The sequence below is a fragment of the Rana temporaria genome, chromosome 9, assembly GCF_905171775.1.
Source record: "Rana temporaria chromosome 9, aRanTem1.1, whole genome shotgun sequence".
NCBI classification, from domain to species: Eukaryota; Metazoa; Chordata; class Amphibia; order Anura; family Ranidae; genus Rana; species Rana temporaria.
This window is the reverse complement of record NC_053497.1, coordinates 168,576,668-168,593,484: the sequence shown is the minus strand read 5'-3', so window position 1 is coordinate 168,593,484 and position 16,817 is coordinate 168,576,668. Positions and strand designations below refer to the sequence as shown.

The following is a 16,817-nucleotide window of genomic DNA, read 5'->3' as shown; positions in this document are numbered from 1 at the left end:
TCACTGTGTAGGTAAGGGTTTTACAATTACTTTAACTCCTCCTACTTTAACTAACTACTTTAATTGCTTTTATTTTTTCTGAGAATCAGGTCCCTGCCATGGTGTTCCCAGCTCCACCTATCTTCTGGAACCACTGCAAGGACTACCCTCCTTTTTTAGATTCTATCTACACTTTTAGGTGGATTCAGAAAGACTTAGGCTGGCATTTCAGTAGATACGCCAGCCTAAGTCTGAATCTGCGCCGGCGCTAATTTAGGCGTATTCTGGTAACCAGATACGCTTAAATTAGGCTAAGATACGAGCGGCGTAAGTGTCTTACACCCTCGTATCCTAAAGTGTAATTTTTAGGCTGACCGCTAGGTGGCGCTTCCATTGCAGTCGGCGTAGAATATGTAAATCACTAGATACGCCTATTCACGAACGTACGCCCGGCCGACGCAGTACAGATACGCCGTTTACGTAACGCATTATCAGGCCTAAAGTTATTCCATCAAATAGCTGGAACAGTAATGTTAAGTATGGCCGCCGTTCCCGCGTCGAAATTCGAAAATTTGACGTCGTTTGCGTAAGTTGTCCGTGAATAGGGATTTCCGTCATTTACGTCCACGTCGAAACCAATAGAACCGTGCGGTGTACTTTGCCGCAATGCACACTGGGATATGTACATGGACGGCGCATGCGCCGTTCGTAAAATACGTCAATCACGTCAGGTCAACCTCCATTAACATAAAACACTCCCCCTTAGCCGAATTTGAATTAGGCGCCCTTACGCCCGCCCGATTTACGCTACGCCGCCGTAACTTAGCAGGCAAGTACTTTGTGAATCATGTACTTGCCTCGCTAACTTACGGCGGCGTAGTGTAAATGCCATACGCTACGCCGCCGCAACTATGCGCCCGCCATCCTGAATCCAGCCAAAAGTATTGGGATGCCTGCCTTCACACACACACATGAACTTTAATGGCTTCCCAGTCTTAGTCCGTAGGATTCAGTATTGAGTTGGCCCCGCCCTTTGCAGATATAACAGCTTCAACTCTTCTGGGAAGGCTCTCCACAAGGTTTAGGAGTGTCTATGGGAATGTTTGACCATTCTTCCAGAAGAGCATTTGTGAGGTCAGGCACTGATGTTGGATGAGAAGGCCTGGCTCACAGTCTCCGCTCTAATTCATCCCAAAGGTTTTCTGTCAGGTTGAGGTCAGGACTCTGTGCAGGAAGGGGTCATCCCCAAACTGTTCCCACAATGTTGGGAGCATGAAATTGTCCAAAATGTCTTGGTATGCTGACGCCTTAAGAGTTCCCTTCACTGGAACTAAGGGGCCAAACCCAACCCCTGAAAAACAACCCCGCACCATAATCCCCCCTCCACCATATGATTTGGACCAGTGCACAAAGCAAGGTTTACAAAGACATGGATGAGTGAGTTTGGGGGGGGGGGGGGGGATTGACAGGCCTGCACAGAGTCCTTACCTCAAACCGACAGAACACCTTTGGAATGAATTAGAGTGGAGACTGTGAGCCAGGCCTTTTCATCAAACATCAGTGCCTGACCTCACAAATGCTCTTCTGGAAGAATGGTCAAACATTCCCATAGACACACTCCTAAACCTTGTGGACGGCCTTCCCAGAAGAGGTGAAGCTGTTATAGCTGCAAAGGGCGGGGCCAACTCAATATTGAACCCTACAGACTCATGCCCCGTACACGCGGTCGGAATTTCCAGTCAAGAAAAATGTAAGCTTTTGGTCAGAAATTCCGACCGCGTGTAGGCTCCATCGGACTTTTCTTGTCGGAATTTCCGCCAACAAAAATTTGAGAGCTGGTTCTCAAATTTTCTCGGAAATTCCGATCATCTGTAGCAATTCGGATGTGCAAAATTCCGCCGCATGCTCGGAAGCATTGGACTGAATTTTCTCGGCTCGTCGTAGTGTTGTACGTCACGGCATTCTTGACGGTCGAAAGTTCGGAGAACTTTTGTGTGACCGTGTGTATGCAAGCCAAGCTTGAGTGGAATTCCGTCGGAAAAAACATTCAATTTTTTTTAGACATAAAATCCAATCGTGTGTACGCGGCATGACACTGGGATGCCATTAAAGTTCATGTGTGTGTGAAGGCAGGCGTCCCAATAGTTTTGGTAATACAGTGTATATTGGAATGGAAGAAGCGAGATGTCATGTTGAAGGTGAGGAGAGTCGGAGTCGCCAAGACATACAAGCAGGGATTTTTTCAGCAGGAACGCGGGGGAACGCAGTTCCCGGCACCTCCGGCTCTGAATGTATGTAATGGCAATGGGTGCTGGGGTGTACTGGAGGGTCTATTAATGCTGGCTGCTGGGGGATCTATTGTTGCTGGAGGGGATCTATTTTTTCAGGGGGGTCTATTGTTGCTGGGGATGTCAGTTGTCGCTGGTATGGGATCTATTGTTGCTGGTGGGGCACATATGCTCCTGGGAGACAATCGTTGCTGGGAGACATCAACTGTTGAGGGAGGGGTATATTGTTGCTAGCTGTTCAGAGTCTATTGTTGCTGGGGGAGCTCCATTGTTGCTGGCTACAGGGGATCTATTTTACTTCCTATCATATACAAATTACCACCACAAATTGATACTTGGTTCTGTATCCATTACTGAGAGGTGGGTAGGGGGTAGAACCAAGGAACGGTGCTCGGAGGTAGGTAGGGGGTGGAACCAAGGAATGGTGCTCGGAGGTAGGTAGGGGGTGGAACCAAGGAATGGTGCTTAGAGGTGGGTAGGGGGTGGAACCAAGGAATGGTGCTCAGAGGTGGGTAGGGAGTGGAACCAAGGAATGGTGCTCAGAGGTGGGTAGGGAGTGGAACCAAGGAATGGTGCTCGGAGGTGGGTAGGGCATGGAACCAAGGAATGGTGCTCGGAGGTAGGTAGGGGGTGGAACCAAGGAATGGTGCTCGGAGGTGGGTAGGGGGTGGAACCAAGGAATGGTGCTCAGAGGTGGGTAGGGAGTGGAACCAATGAATGGTGTTTGGAGGTGGGTAGGGCATGGAACCAAGGAATGGTGCTCAGAGGTGGGTAGGGAGTGGAACCAATGAATGGTGTTTGGAGGTGGGTAGGGCATGGAACCAAGGAATGGTGCTCGGAGGTAGGTAGGGGGTGGAACCAAGGAATGGTGCTTAGAGGTGGGTAGGGGGTGGAACCAAGGAATGGTGCTCAGAGGTGGGTAGGGAGTGGAACCAATGAATGGTGTTTGGAGGTGGGTAGGACATGGAACCAAGGAATGGTGCTCGGAGGTAGGTAGGGGGTGGAACCAAGGAATGGTGCTCAGAGGTGGGTAGGGGGTGGAACCAAGGAATGGTGCTTACAGGTGGGTAGGGAGTGGAACCAAGGAATGGTGCTTAGAGGTGGGTAGGGGGTGGAACCAAGGAATGGTGCTCAGAGGTGGGTAGGGAGTGGAACCAATGAATGGTGTTTGGAGGTGGGTAGGGCATGGAACCAAGGAATGGTGCTCGGAGGTAGGTAGGGGTTGGAACCAAGGAATGGTGCTTAGGAGTGGGTAGGGAACGGTGCTCAGAAATGGGTAGGGAGTGGAACCAAGAAATGGTGCTTGGAGGTAGGTAGGAAGTGGAACCAAGGAATGGTGCTTACAGGTGGGTAGGGAGTGGAACCAAGGAATGGTGCTCGGAGGTAGGTAGGAAGTGGAACCAAGGAATGGTGCTTACAGGTGGGTAGGGGGTGGAACCAAGGAATGGTGCTTACAGGTGGGTAGGGGGTGGAACCAAGGAATGGTGCTCGGAGGTAGGTAGGAAGTGGAACCAAGGAATGGTGCTCGGAGGTAGGTAGGAAGTGGAACCAAGGAATGGTGCTCGGAGGTGGGTAGGAAGTGGAACCAAGGAATGGTGCTCGGAGGTAGGTAGGAAGTGGAACCAAGGAATGGTGCTCGGAGGTAGGTAGGAAGTGGAACCAAGGAATGGTGCTCGGAGGTAGGTAGGAAGTGGAACCAAGGAATGGTGCTCGGAGGTGGGTAGGGGGTGGAACCAAGGAATGGTGCTTACAGGTGGGTAGGGGTTGGAACCAAGGAATGGTGCTCGGAGGTAGGTAGGGGTTGGAACCAAGGAATGGTGCTCGGAGGTGGGTAGGAAGTGGAACCAAGGAATGGTGCTCGGAGGTGGGTAGGGGTGGACACAACAGGTGACTCAGAAGGGAGTTCCTGCACCTATTCTCAGAGAAGAAAAGCCCTGCATACAAGTAACATATAACCAATACATTTCTCCGGTGTCCACCTATAACTGGAATATTTTGGGTAGGTTGGGTAACATTAAGTCAGGTCCTGGGTGTACATTTACCAGACAGGCACAATACATGGTACTTACACGGTTATCTGGAGTCACACAAAGAACATGGGTGATGCGCCTTGTCAATGGGAACGTTGACTTCCCGTTGGCCGAGATTGTGTTGACAACTCGGCGAGATGACACGAGAGTCCAGGGGGGTCTCTTCCTTTGAGAAGTTGTCTCTTTGGTTTTCCAAGCACTGGAAGATGGTCCTCTCCGCTCTCGGGGAAGCTGGTGTAAATACCATCTAAGAAGTTGTATAAAGCCTCACCTTGTCCCCAGATTGGCGTCACATCCTGGGCAGCAGGAAGAGAATCAGGAAATCTGCAAGAGAGAGCTTCCTGAATCTCGAGAGCGCTCAGTGCCCGGGTGATGGAGAGGCATTGTCCCCGCCGCGCTCTGTTATTCTCAGTAACCTCGCTGGCTGTAAAAACTGTCTGCCAGGAGCCTTGGGCAGGAAACCCCTCTTCTCCTTTCCGAAACAAGCCTTATTGTGCCAATGTTAATAAACTCCGAGGACTTCCTCTTCGTGAACATGACAAGGACGTTGCAGATCTTTTATTTTTACACCGCGCACAGGCTAAGCTTTGTCACCGTGCTTGGCAGCGTCACCCAAATGCCAACCTGGCTGTGATAAAGTATCTGCATGCCAATGATGGGTGTGAGCTTATTGCACGCTAGGCCATGATGATAAGGTAACCTGTGGCCTGAGATTGCATTGAGGGACTACAATGCTCAGCATACCTTGCCCAGTGGCGGACTGACAACTCAAGGGGCCCCGGGTAATAGGAGATTATGGGGCCCCCGGGCAATAGGAGATTATGGGGCCCCGGGCAATAGGAGATTATGGGGCCCCCGGGCGATAGGAGATTATGGGGCCCCTGGGCAATAGGAGATTATGGGGCCACACAGTATACACATACAGTATGCTTACACAGTATACACACACAGGGCTAGATTCAGCAAGAATTTACGCCGGCGTATCTATTGATACGCCGCGTAAATTCAAAGCTGCGCTGGCGTATCTTCTTTCTGTATTCAGAAAGCAAGATACGCCGAAATTAGGCTAAGATCCGACTGGCGTAAGTCTCTTACGCCGTCGTATCTTAGGGTGCATATTTACGCTGGCCGCTAGGTGGCGCTGCAGTCGATTTCAGCGTAGAATATGCAAATGACCTGGATACACCGATTCAGAAACGTACGTACGCCCGGCGTATTTTTTACGTCGTTTACGTTAGGCTTTTTCCGGCATAAGGTTGCTCCTGCTGATATGAGGCGTACGCAATGTTAAGTATGAACGTCGTTCCCGCATCGAATTTTGAAATTTTTACGTCGTTTGCGTAAGTCGTTCGCGAATAGGGCTGTACGTAAGTTACGTTCACGTCTAAAGCATTGACGATTTGCAGAGGAATTTCGAGCATGCGCACTGGGATTCTTTTACGAACGGCACATGCGCCGTTCGAAAAAACGTCAAATACGTGGGGTCACACTAAATTTAAATAAAACACGCCCACATCATCCAAATTTGAATTAGGCGGGCCTATGCCGGAGCACATACGTTACGCCGCCGTAACTTAGGGCGCAAGTTCTTTCAGAATACGGAACTTGCGCCCTAATTTACGGCGGCGCAACGTATCAGAGATACGTTACGCCCGCACAAGATTACGCAGGGCTACCTGAATCTAGCCCACAGTATGCATACACAGTATACACACACACAGAATACACACACAGTATACACACACACAGAATACACACACAGTATACACACACAGTATACACACACACACGCATACAGTATGCATACACAGTATACACACACACAGAATACAGACACACACAGTATACACACACAGTATACACACACACGCATACAGTATGCATACACAGTATACACACACACAGTATACACACACACACAGTATACACACACAGTATACATACACAGTATACACACACACAGAATACACACAGTATACACACACACAGAATACACACACAGTATACACACACACACAGTATACACACACAGTATACATACACAGTATACACACACACAGTATACACACACACGCATACAGTATGCATACACACACAGTATACACACACACGCATACAGTATACACACACAGTATATACACACACGCATACAGTATACACACACAGTATACACACACACGCATACAGTATACACACACAGTATACACACACACGCATACAGTATGCATACACAGTATACACACACACAGTATACACACACAGTATACACACACAGTATACACACACACGCATACAGTATACATACACAGTATACACACACACGCATACAGTATGCATACACAGTATACACACACACAGTATACACACACAGTATACACACACACATACAGTATGCATACCCAGTATACACACACAGTATGCATAGACAGTATACACACACAGTATACACACACACACACATTAAAAATGTACTGGAGAGGCGGGGCAGCTGTAATCTTGGGATTTTTAGACCAAAAGGAAGTCGGTAAGGGACATTTTAGGGACAGATGTAAAAAAAACACAGATTTTTACATACTGTCCCTAGTTTTACTGAGGCTGGCAACCCTGATGGGGCCCCCCAGTGGCATGGGGCCCTCGGGCAGTGCCCAAGTGCCCCAATGGTCAGTCCGCCCCTGACCTTGCCGACAAAAATAAATATACAAGTAGCTGGTCTATGGGAAGGCGTAGTCCGGCTTATGCAGAAAAAGCACATCGGGCTTAAATGATTAAAAATAATTGTAAGTAGTTGGCTTTGTTTTTCATAGCAGCCAATCAGATTGCAACCGTCATTTTTTCCCAGGGTGGTCTGACAATGAAGCAAAGGACTGATTGCTTATGGAAAAAGAGACTGTTCTAAATTTATAAAGCAGTTTTATACCAAGGGGGGGGATCAATATATTTCTAATGGGCTAAATTTGAAAGACACAGCAGCACCACTTCAGGTCACTGAGGGTATTGCAAGTTAACGCCGCGTAGACTTGTCAGCAGTCATTATTCAAAATAAGGAACCTTATTATAGGAGGGTGAGTCATCGGTGCAAAGCTTAACCACTCGTGTACCGGGGAATTTTTCTCTCTAATTTCTCAGAATGTTTTTTTTTTTTTTTTTTTAACAGATTGTTATTTTATTACATTGACAGCAGAGCGTTTTTTTATTTTATTTTCATTTTGGTGATGCCTATTGTTTTTTTAGTCAAACCTAAAATATTATACTTTTTTTTTAAGGCTTTAACTGAGGAGCCAATCTGAATACACACACACAGAGATGTATTATGGCCTAGGCCGACAAGGCCCAGGCCTAGGGTGCCCCTGTGCTCATGCCACCCTGTCCCCCTGCCACCCTGTCCCCCTGTGCTCATGCCACCCTGTGCTCATGTCACCCTGTCCCCCTGTGCTCATGCCACCCTATCCCCCTGTGCTCATGCCACCCTATTCCCCTGTGCTCATGCCACCCTGTCCTCCTGCCACCCTGTCCCCCTGTGCTCATGTCACCCTGTCCCCCTGTGCTCATGCCACCCTGTGCTCATGCCACCCTGTCCCCCTGTGCTCATGCCACCCTATCCCCCTGTGCTCATGCCACCCTATCCCCCTGTGCTCATGCCACCCTGTCCCCCTGCCACCCTGTCCCCCTGTGCTCATGCCACCCTGTGCTCATGCCACCCTGTGCTCATGCCACCCTGTCCCCCTGCCACCCTGTCCCCCTGTGCTCATGCCACCCTGTCCCCCTGTGCTCATGCCACCCTGTGCTCATCCCACCCTGTCCCCCTGTGCTCATGCCACCCTGTCCCCCTGTGCTCATGCCACCCTGTCCCCCTGTGCTCATGCCACCCTCTGCTCATCCCACCCTATCCTCATCCCACCCTGTCCCCCTGTCCTCATCCCATGAAAATGACAGGATGAGTCTTAAAAAGGAAGGGGTGCGTCATATATAAAGTGCGAGTTTCACCAGGCCTAGGGCAGCACAAAACCTAAATTCACCCCTGCATATATATGTAGCACTACCCCCGGAGGAGCTGCTGAATATTTAGGGCGGCATGTTACCTCTATATCTTCGCCGTCCAGGGTGGTAGATGAGAGTTGAAAAAGTTCAATGTCCACACTTTGCACTTCTTTTTCTAAGATTTATTTGCAGAACTTGATAAGAAAAGAAGAAGTGGTTGGAGGGGTGGAAGGGTAAACAAGTAGATTCAGGTGCATAATCTCAATTAGGAAACACTCCTGCTTCCAGCAATCAGTTCTTGACGCCACTCTAGCCAGAGTGGGTATTGGTAACGACAGACCGACGACCTCAGTCCAGTGGCGTCTGTTCCTTAAGTACCCCTCCCCAGCATGCACAGAGGGGCGATCACCCCCACTGATTGGCTGCCGAGGGGGACACCCAACACACCCTGACTCTGCTGCTGCCACCCTTTGGCCTGGAGTGGTAATAACACCCCCAGACGAACATTGGTGGTTACTCCCAGCACAGCCAATTTAGTCAACTAACACTCAGACCCCCTCTAAATTTAAAGCAGTACCTGCCCAACAGGAGCAGACCGCTACCTATACAAATCCCAGTAAAATATTTATATTTTTGGTTGTAACATGATAAAATGTGGAAAATTTCAAGGGGTATGAATACTTTTTCAAGGCACTGTGTATAATATATACTCAACACACAGCGCCTTGAAAAATAACTGTGCTCACTGCAAGAAATAAAATAGTAATAATAAAAAAAAAAATCTAAAGAATATTTCATTACTTTATTATATCTGTACAGCAGCACTGAACAACACCAGATTACAAGTGCATAAATATTGCTTAGCAATACTGTTGCGCTGTACCTTTAACCACTTAAGGACCGACTCCTGCACATTTACGTCGGCAGAATGGCACGGCTGGGCACATGCATGTACAGGTACATACCCAGCCGTGGGTCGCGGGCGCGCGTCCGCGACCCAGTCCGAAGCTCTGTGACCGGGACTGGGGGACCCGCGGACCCGATCGCCGCTGGAGTCCCACGATCGATCCCCGGAGCTGAAGAATGGGGAAATGGTGTAAACACAGCTTCCCCGTTCTTCACTGTGGCGCCGTCATCGATCGTGTGTTCCCTTTTATAGGGATACACAATCGATGACGTCACACTTACAGCCACACCCCCCTACAGTTAGAAACACAAATGAGGTCACACATAACCCCTTCAGCGCCCCCTTGTGGTTAACTCCCAAACTGCAATTGTCATTTTCACAGTAAACAATGCATTTTAAACGCATTTTTTGCTGTGAAAATGACAATGGTCCCAAAAATGTGTCAAAATCGTCCGAAGTGTCCGCCATAATGTGGCAGTCACGAAAAAAATCGCTGATCACCGCCATTAGTAGTAAAAAAAAAAAAAAATTATAAAAATGCAATAAAACTATCCCCTTTTTTGTTAACGCTATAAATTTTGCGCAAACCAACCGATAAACGCTTATTGCGATTTTTTTTTACCAAAAATAGGTAGAAGAATACTTATCTGCCTAAACTGAGGAAAAAAAAAATTAGATATGTTTTTGGGGATATTTATTTAAAAAGTAAAAAATATTGAATTTTTTCCAAAATTGGCGCTCTATTTTTGTTTATAGCGCAAAAAATAAAAACCGCAGAGGTTATCAAATACCACCTAAAGAAAGCTCTATTGGTGGGAAAAAAAGGACGCCAATTTTGTTTGGGAGCCACTTCGCACGACCGCGCAATTGTCTGTTAAAGCGACGCAGTGTCGAATCGCAAAACCTGGCCGGGTCCTTTAGCTGCCTAAAGGTCCGGGTCTTAAGTGGTTAAAGTGGAGGTTCCCCCTAAAAAATATTTCTAACAATACATTGAGAAGACTGATTACACTGCGGGTATGCTGGTTTTTTTTATATTTTTTTCGTACATACCTCGTTATCGCCGTTTCATCCCTCGGCTTCCGTCCGGGTATGATTCTTGCTGGACCTAGTTGATTGACTTTCCTCCGACCGGCGCATACTGCGCGTCACAACTTTCCGACGGAAGCCGAACGTCATTGCGCAGGCGCCGTATAGAGTCGGCTCTATACGGCGCCTGCGCAGCGACGTTTGGCTTCTTTCGGAAAGTCGTGACGTCAAGTATGCGTCGGTCGGAGGAACGTCAATCAACTAGGAACGCCCAGACCCGCAAGAATCATACCCGGAAGCCGAGGGATGAAACGGCGAGATCGAGGTATGTACGGAAAAAAAAAAACAGCATACCCGCAGTGTAATCAGGCTTCTCAATGTATTGTTAGAATTTTTTTTTTAGGGGGAACCTCCACTTTAAATAGTAAATAATATTGAAATATTGGATACTTATATTTTTCTTTCCTTTTTTTTTGAGAATAACCAGTAAAAAATATGTTTTTCCAATATTTTACTCAATATAACATCTATGTAAATTGCGTACCCCCATATATTTACCCCATAATATAATCAGCAAAGTCTGCTGATCAAAATGAGATGACTTTAGTGTGACTTTTATTTAATGTAGCAGATTGAAAAAGCTCAAAGTGAACGTAAATCATCTTCAGTCCCAAAGGATTTTTTATAATTTTGGCAACGTCTACCATTTTTTACATACATTTTTCCAGGAAAGATAGGGCTTTAATTTTGGTTGCAGTTTTGGATATACCGTATATATTTTAATTTATGTGGTTCTTATTGAGAATAATTAAACTAAATAGCTGCGCTCACTGCAATAATTAAAATTAATAAAAATAAATAAAAATCAAAGGAATTTTTTTATTACTTTATTATATCTGCAAAGCAGCACTCAACAACACCAGATTGCAAGTGCATACATCTTGCTTAGTGATATTGGGGCATATTCTTAAATATCTGAGGCGGCGGAACGTATGTCCTTTACGTTACGCCGCCGCAAGTTTAAGTGGCAAGTGCCTGATTCCCAAACCACTTACCTGTAAACTTGCGGCGGCGTCGCGTAAAGTCCACCCGCGCAAGCACTCCTAATTCAAATGATCCTGGTAGGGGGCGTGGATCATTTAAATTAGGCGCGCTCCCGCGCCGATCGTAATGCGCATGCTCCGTCGGGTAAATTACCCGACTTGCATTGCGCTAAATGACGTCTCACAGATGTCATTTGTTTTGACTGTAACGTAAATGGCGTCCAGCGCCATTCACGGACGACTTACGCAAACGACGTTAAATTTTCAAATTTCGACGCGGGATCGACGGCCATACTTAACATTGAGTACGCCACCTAGGGGGCATCTTTATCTTTACGCCGCGTATCGCTTACGGAAACAACGTTAAAACACTACGGCGGGCAAGCATACGTTAAAGAATCGGCGTGACTAGTCATTTGCATATTCTACGCTGACCGCCACCTAGCGGTCAGCGTAAATATTGCAGCCTAAGATACAACGGCGCAGGCCGTCGTATCTTAGGCATGTTTAAGTGTATCTCAGTTTGAGAATACACTTAAATATAGGATCGGACTTACGTCTGCGTATCTGCTGATACGCAGGCGTAAAGTATTTGAGAATATGGCCCGTTGTTGTGTTGTACCTTTTAAATCCAACAAGCAAATAATATTGGAATATTGGATTAATAAATTGTCATTTATTTTTTATTGAGAAAAAGTAGTAAACAATTTTAAAAAGATTGCTGCCCAGATTCACGTAGGAGGGCGCATCTTTGTGCGGGCGTAACGTATCCTATTTACGTTACGCCTCCGCAACTTTGGCAGGCAAGTGCAGTGTTCACAAAGCAAAGTTGCGGCGGCGTAGCGTAAATAGGCCGGCGTAAGCCCGCCTAATTCAAACGTGGAAGATGTGGGCGTGCGTTATGTAAATTGATTGTGACCCCACGTAAATGACGCTTTTTACGAACGGCGCATGCGCCGTCCGTGAAAGTATCCCAGTGCGCATGCTCCAAATTAACCCGCAAAAAGCCAATGCTTTCGATGTGAACGTAAATGACGCCCAGCCCTATTCGCAAACTACTTACGCAAACAACGTGAAAAATTCGACGCTGTTCCGACGTCCATACCTAACATTGGTATCATCTACGCCTCATAGAGCAGGGGTAACTTTACGCCGGAAAAGGCCTTACGTAAACGGCGTATCTGTACTGCGATGGCCAGGCGTACGTTCGTGAATAGGCGTATCTAGCTGATTTACATATTTCTAGGCGTAAATCAGCGTACACGCCCCTAGCGGCCAGCGTAAATATGCAGTTAGGATACGACGGCGTAGGAGACTTACGCTGGTCGTATCTTATACAAATTCTGGCGTATCTGATTCTTTGAATCAGGCGCCAAGATACGACGCCTCAGACTCAGAGATACGACGGCGTATCTGGAGATACGCCGTCGTATCTCCTACGTGAATCTGAGCCTGCATCTTCCTGTAACTTTTTACAAACGCAACATATACGTGATTTGCATGCCTGCATAAATGTACCTAAAAAATGTCATCAACATCTACCGATTAAAATGATATAACATTAGTACGACTTTTAATTAACGTAATGGAATGTGTGTTTTTTATTTATTTTTAATCTTTTTGAGGTAGGGGCTTTATTTATCTTTTGATGATACATTGCTACACACACACCAAGGAAGAAAAGAAATACGTAACATTAGAATTCGATCAATTTTGAGCTGGCAAGAGAATAAACATTAGCACAACATTTAAATTTTGCAAAATCACTTTCACTTACCTGAGAAATTGATGCTTGCGCAGTAAATGCAAATGTCATCCTGTCATCCAGATCATCCAATGTCATTATTGGAACCTGGGGATAATGCTAAGTGGTTATTCTTGAGTCTTCCTTAAAGTGGAGTTCCACCCATAAATATAACATTACATCAGTAGTTAAATGTCATTAGTCCTTTAAGAACATTTTTTTTTTTTTTAGATGCCTTCAAAGTGTTGTTGCTAGGCAGAATAGTTAATCTTCCCTCTTCCTGCACCTAGGTGCTTAATGCTTCCTAACCTACACCGCACAGACTCCTGGGAATGTAGTGGGTGTAACTTTCCAGGAGTCTGTGCACTCCCCAGTCTCGAAGAATCATGTGACTTGGACAGTACAGGTGCCGAAACCTGATCTGAAACCTATTACACTGCTTGTGCAGCACTGAGCATGTGCAAGATCTGCAAGGCTGAAATCCAGGAAGTCATACAGTCTGGCTTCATGATGCCCACACTTAAGATGGCCCCAGTCAATTTCTATTTTATAAAGTGTCTAAATGCTGTAACAACCTAACAAAACGGACCTTAGTTTACAGACTAACTTTACTAGAATACATTAAGCTTGTGTATTACAGGGGTATTTATATTTAAAAAGTGAAATTGTGGCCGGAACTCCGCTTTAAAGTAGAAAAAATATATATAATTTTTTAATATATACCAACATTATATATATATATATATATATATATATATATATATATATATATATATATATATATATATATATATTTATATATATATATATATATATATATATATATATATAATGTATGTGTGCCAGAGAGTAATGGTGCAGTACTGCTGGCTGCGATCAGCCAGCAACATATCACTATAGTAGTGATTTATTGCTGCAGGGAAAGACTGGACAGAACTGCAACAGCTTTGTCCAGCCTCCGTGCCATGACTTGTGATGTCACTACACTTCAGATATACAACATAAACCCAACGCTTCCACATTGCGTTTACAGTGATCTTCTACAATCGTTGCTATGGACTTCTGCTTTGTAGCAAGATCAGAAGCCCAGAAGCTGATAGTCACTGAAAGCCAGGGGTCCCTGTACTGTCACTGTACAAATAGCACTGGCAGGGAAGGGGTTAACATCAGGGGCAATCAAAGGGTTAACTGTGTCCCTAGGGAGTGCTTTCTAACTGTGGGGGGGAAATGCTTTAACTAGGGGAAAACAGAGATAAGTGTTTTTGCTTATCAGAAACACAAGATCTCCATTTTCTCCTCTGGCAGAATGGCGGTCTGCCTTGTTTACATAGGCAGACCGCCGCTCTACCTCTCCTCAGAACGATTAGTGGGATCTGGCGGACTCGCTGTGTCCAGTCACAGCGGGAGCGGGTCAGCGGCAGGCACGTGCGTGTGCCCCAGACCCCAGTGCGCGAAATCATGTACAGATATGTGATTTTTCACAGGAGTGCCGCCCTGCTGCAGTATATCTGTGTGGGACCTAGGGTGACCACATTTCCAAACTACCATTCAGGGACACCCTCCCTTCCCAAAAATCAGCTTGTGCTGTAACGAATCACAGCACAGTGATTGGACACAAGAGGCGGGATTTATGATTTCTCCAATCACAAGCAGGGGGCAGGGATTGTGCTCCTCCAGGCATTCCCAGCAAGGGCAAGTACTATCAGTGAGTAAAGCGGTGACGTAGCAGCCTTGTTTGGGGGCATCAGATTGGCGGGGGGGGGTAGCTGTGTCAGTTTCATTCCGAGACACTGTATTGTCCTGGGATAAAGGTGCCCGGGACAGACCTGCAAAATGCGGGACTGTCCCGGACAAATCAGGACACGTGGTCACCCTAGTGGGACCGCCGCACGCCTATATACGTCGGCTGTTTGAAGAGGAATATTTTTGTTTTAGCAGCAGCTAGCTACCATAACCCAGGTATCTTCTTCTTTAGCGGACGGTTCGGTTTCCGATAATAGTGGTCTCTGCGGTGGATTCACCGCAAGTTCACTTTCATCAGCAGCGGGAGAGTGCACCTCCTGCCACTCTTGCGTGCCCTCGGCCGCTTACTGGAGCCCTCAGCAGCATCAGAGGCGATCGGGTCCTCTTCCGTGTGTGGTATGGAGACGAGTGAGGGGAAAATGGGCCTCCACTTGTCTCCATACCATTGCAGGGTGGAAGCGACGTCAAAACGTCACTTCCGCCCATACGTCTTAAAGGGCCATTTCTTTTTGACACCAGATCTCATATTTAAGAGGTCCTGTCATGTTTTTTTTCTATTACAAGGGATGTTTACATTCCTTGTATTAGGAATAAAAGTGAATTTTTTTTTAAAAAAAAGAACAATGTAAAAAAATAAAATAAAAGGTAAAATAAATAAGGAAAAAAAATGTAAATGCACCCCCGTCCCGACGAGCTCGCGTGCAGAAGCAAACGCATACGTGAGTAGTGCCCACATATGAAAACGTGTTCAAACCACACAAGTGAGGTATCGCCGTGATCGGTAGAGCGAGAGCAATAATTCTAGCCCTAGACCTCCTCTGTAATTAAAAAAATGCAACCTGTAGAATTTTTTAAACGTCGCCTATGGAGATTTTTAAGTGTAAAATGTTGTCGCCATTACACGAGCGGGCACAATTTTGAAGCGTGACATGTTGAGTATCAATTTACTCGGCGTAACATTATCTTTCACAATATAAAAAAAATTGGGCTAACTTTACAGTCTTCTTATTTTATTTCAAAGAAGTGTGTTTTTTTTTTAAAAGAAAGTGCGCTTGTAAGACCACTGTGTGAAAAAGGTGTGACATAAAGTATTTCAACGGCCGCCATTTTATTCTCTAGGATGTTAGAAAAACAATGTATAGTGTTTTGGGGTTCTAAGTAATTTCACAAGAAGCCGCCCAGTGTAGGAGGAGGAAGAGAATCCACCGTGGACGATGAAGAGGCAGATTCGGCACTTCCGCATAGCAACAGCTATTTAGGGTGAGTAAATTTGTTTTTATTTTTTCCATTTTTTATTTTTTAGATTTTTGGTGAATTTTTTATTTTTTTGGTGGAACCTCCACTTTAAGGGGCAGATCCACAAAATAATTACGCCGCCGTATCTATTGATACGCCGCGTAATTTTAAAGTTCCCGCATCGTATCTTTGTTTTGTATCTACAAAATAAGATACGACTGCATCTGGGATCGATCCGACAGGCGTATGTCTTAGTACGCCGTCGGATCTTAGGTGCATTTTTTTGGCGGCCGCTAGGTGGCGTTTCCGTCGAATTCCGCGTCGAGTATACAAATTAGCTAGTTACGGCGATCCACGAACGTACGTCCGGCCGGCTCATTTTTTCACGTAGTTTGCGTTCGGCTTTTTCCGGCGTATAGTTACTCCTGCTATATGAGGCATACTCAATGTTAAGTATGGCCGTCGTTCCCGCATAGAATTTTTACATTTTTACGTCGTTTGCGTAAGTCGTTCGCGAATAGGGATTTGCGTAGAATGACGTCACCGTCGGAAGCATTGGCTTGTTCCGGGTTAATTTCGAGCATGCGCACTGGGATACCCCCACGGACGGCGCATGCGCAGTTAAAAAAAAACTTTGTTTACGTCGGGTCACGCCGTATTTACATAAAACACGCCCCCATTACATCCATTTGAATTAGGCGCCATTACGCCGGCAAAGATACACTACGCCGCCGTAACTTACGGCGCGGATTCTGTCAGGATTTGAAAAAAAAAGTAAGTTACGGCGGCGTAGTATATCTTAGATACGCTACGCCCGGCGCATAAATGCGCCGCTGTACGAGG

At 46.2% G+C, this 16,817-nt stretch overlaps 1 protein-coding gene across 1 annotated transcript in view; it reads right to left on the bottom strand.

The window, feature by feature from the left end:
* Positions 1-4,564, bottom strand: part of RGL2 (ral guanine nucleotide dissociation stimulator like 2) — a 103,567-nt gene extending 99,003 nt beyond the window's left edge. Inside the window, exon 1 of the mRNA XM_040324963.1 lies at positions 4,337-4,564. The gene's annotated coding sequence lies outside the window, so the exon portion shown is untranslated. The remainder of the gene's footprint in view (positions 1-4,336) is intronic.
* Positions 4,565-16,817: the final 12,253 nt, after the last annotated feature.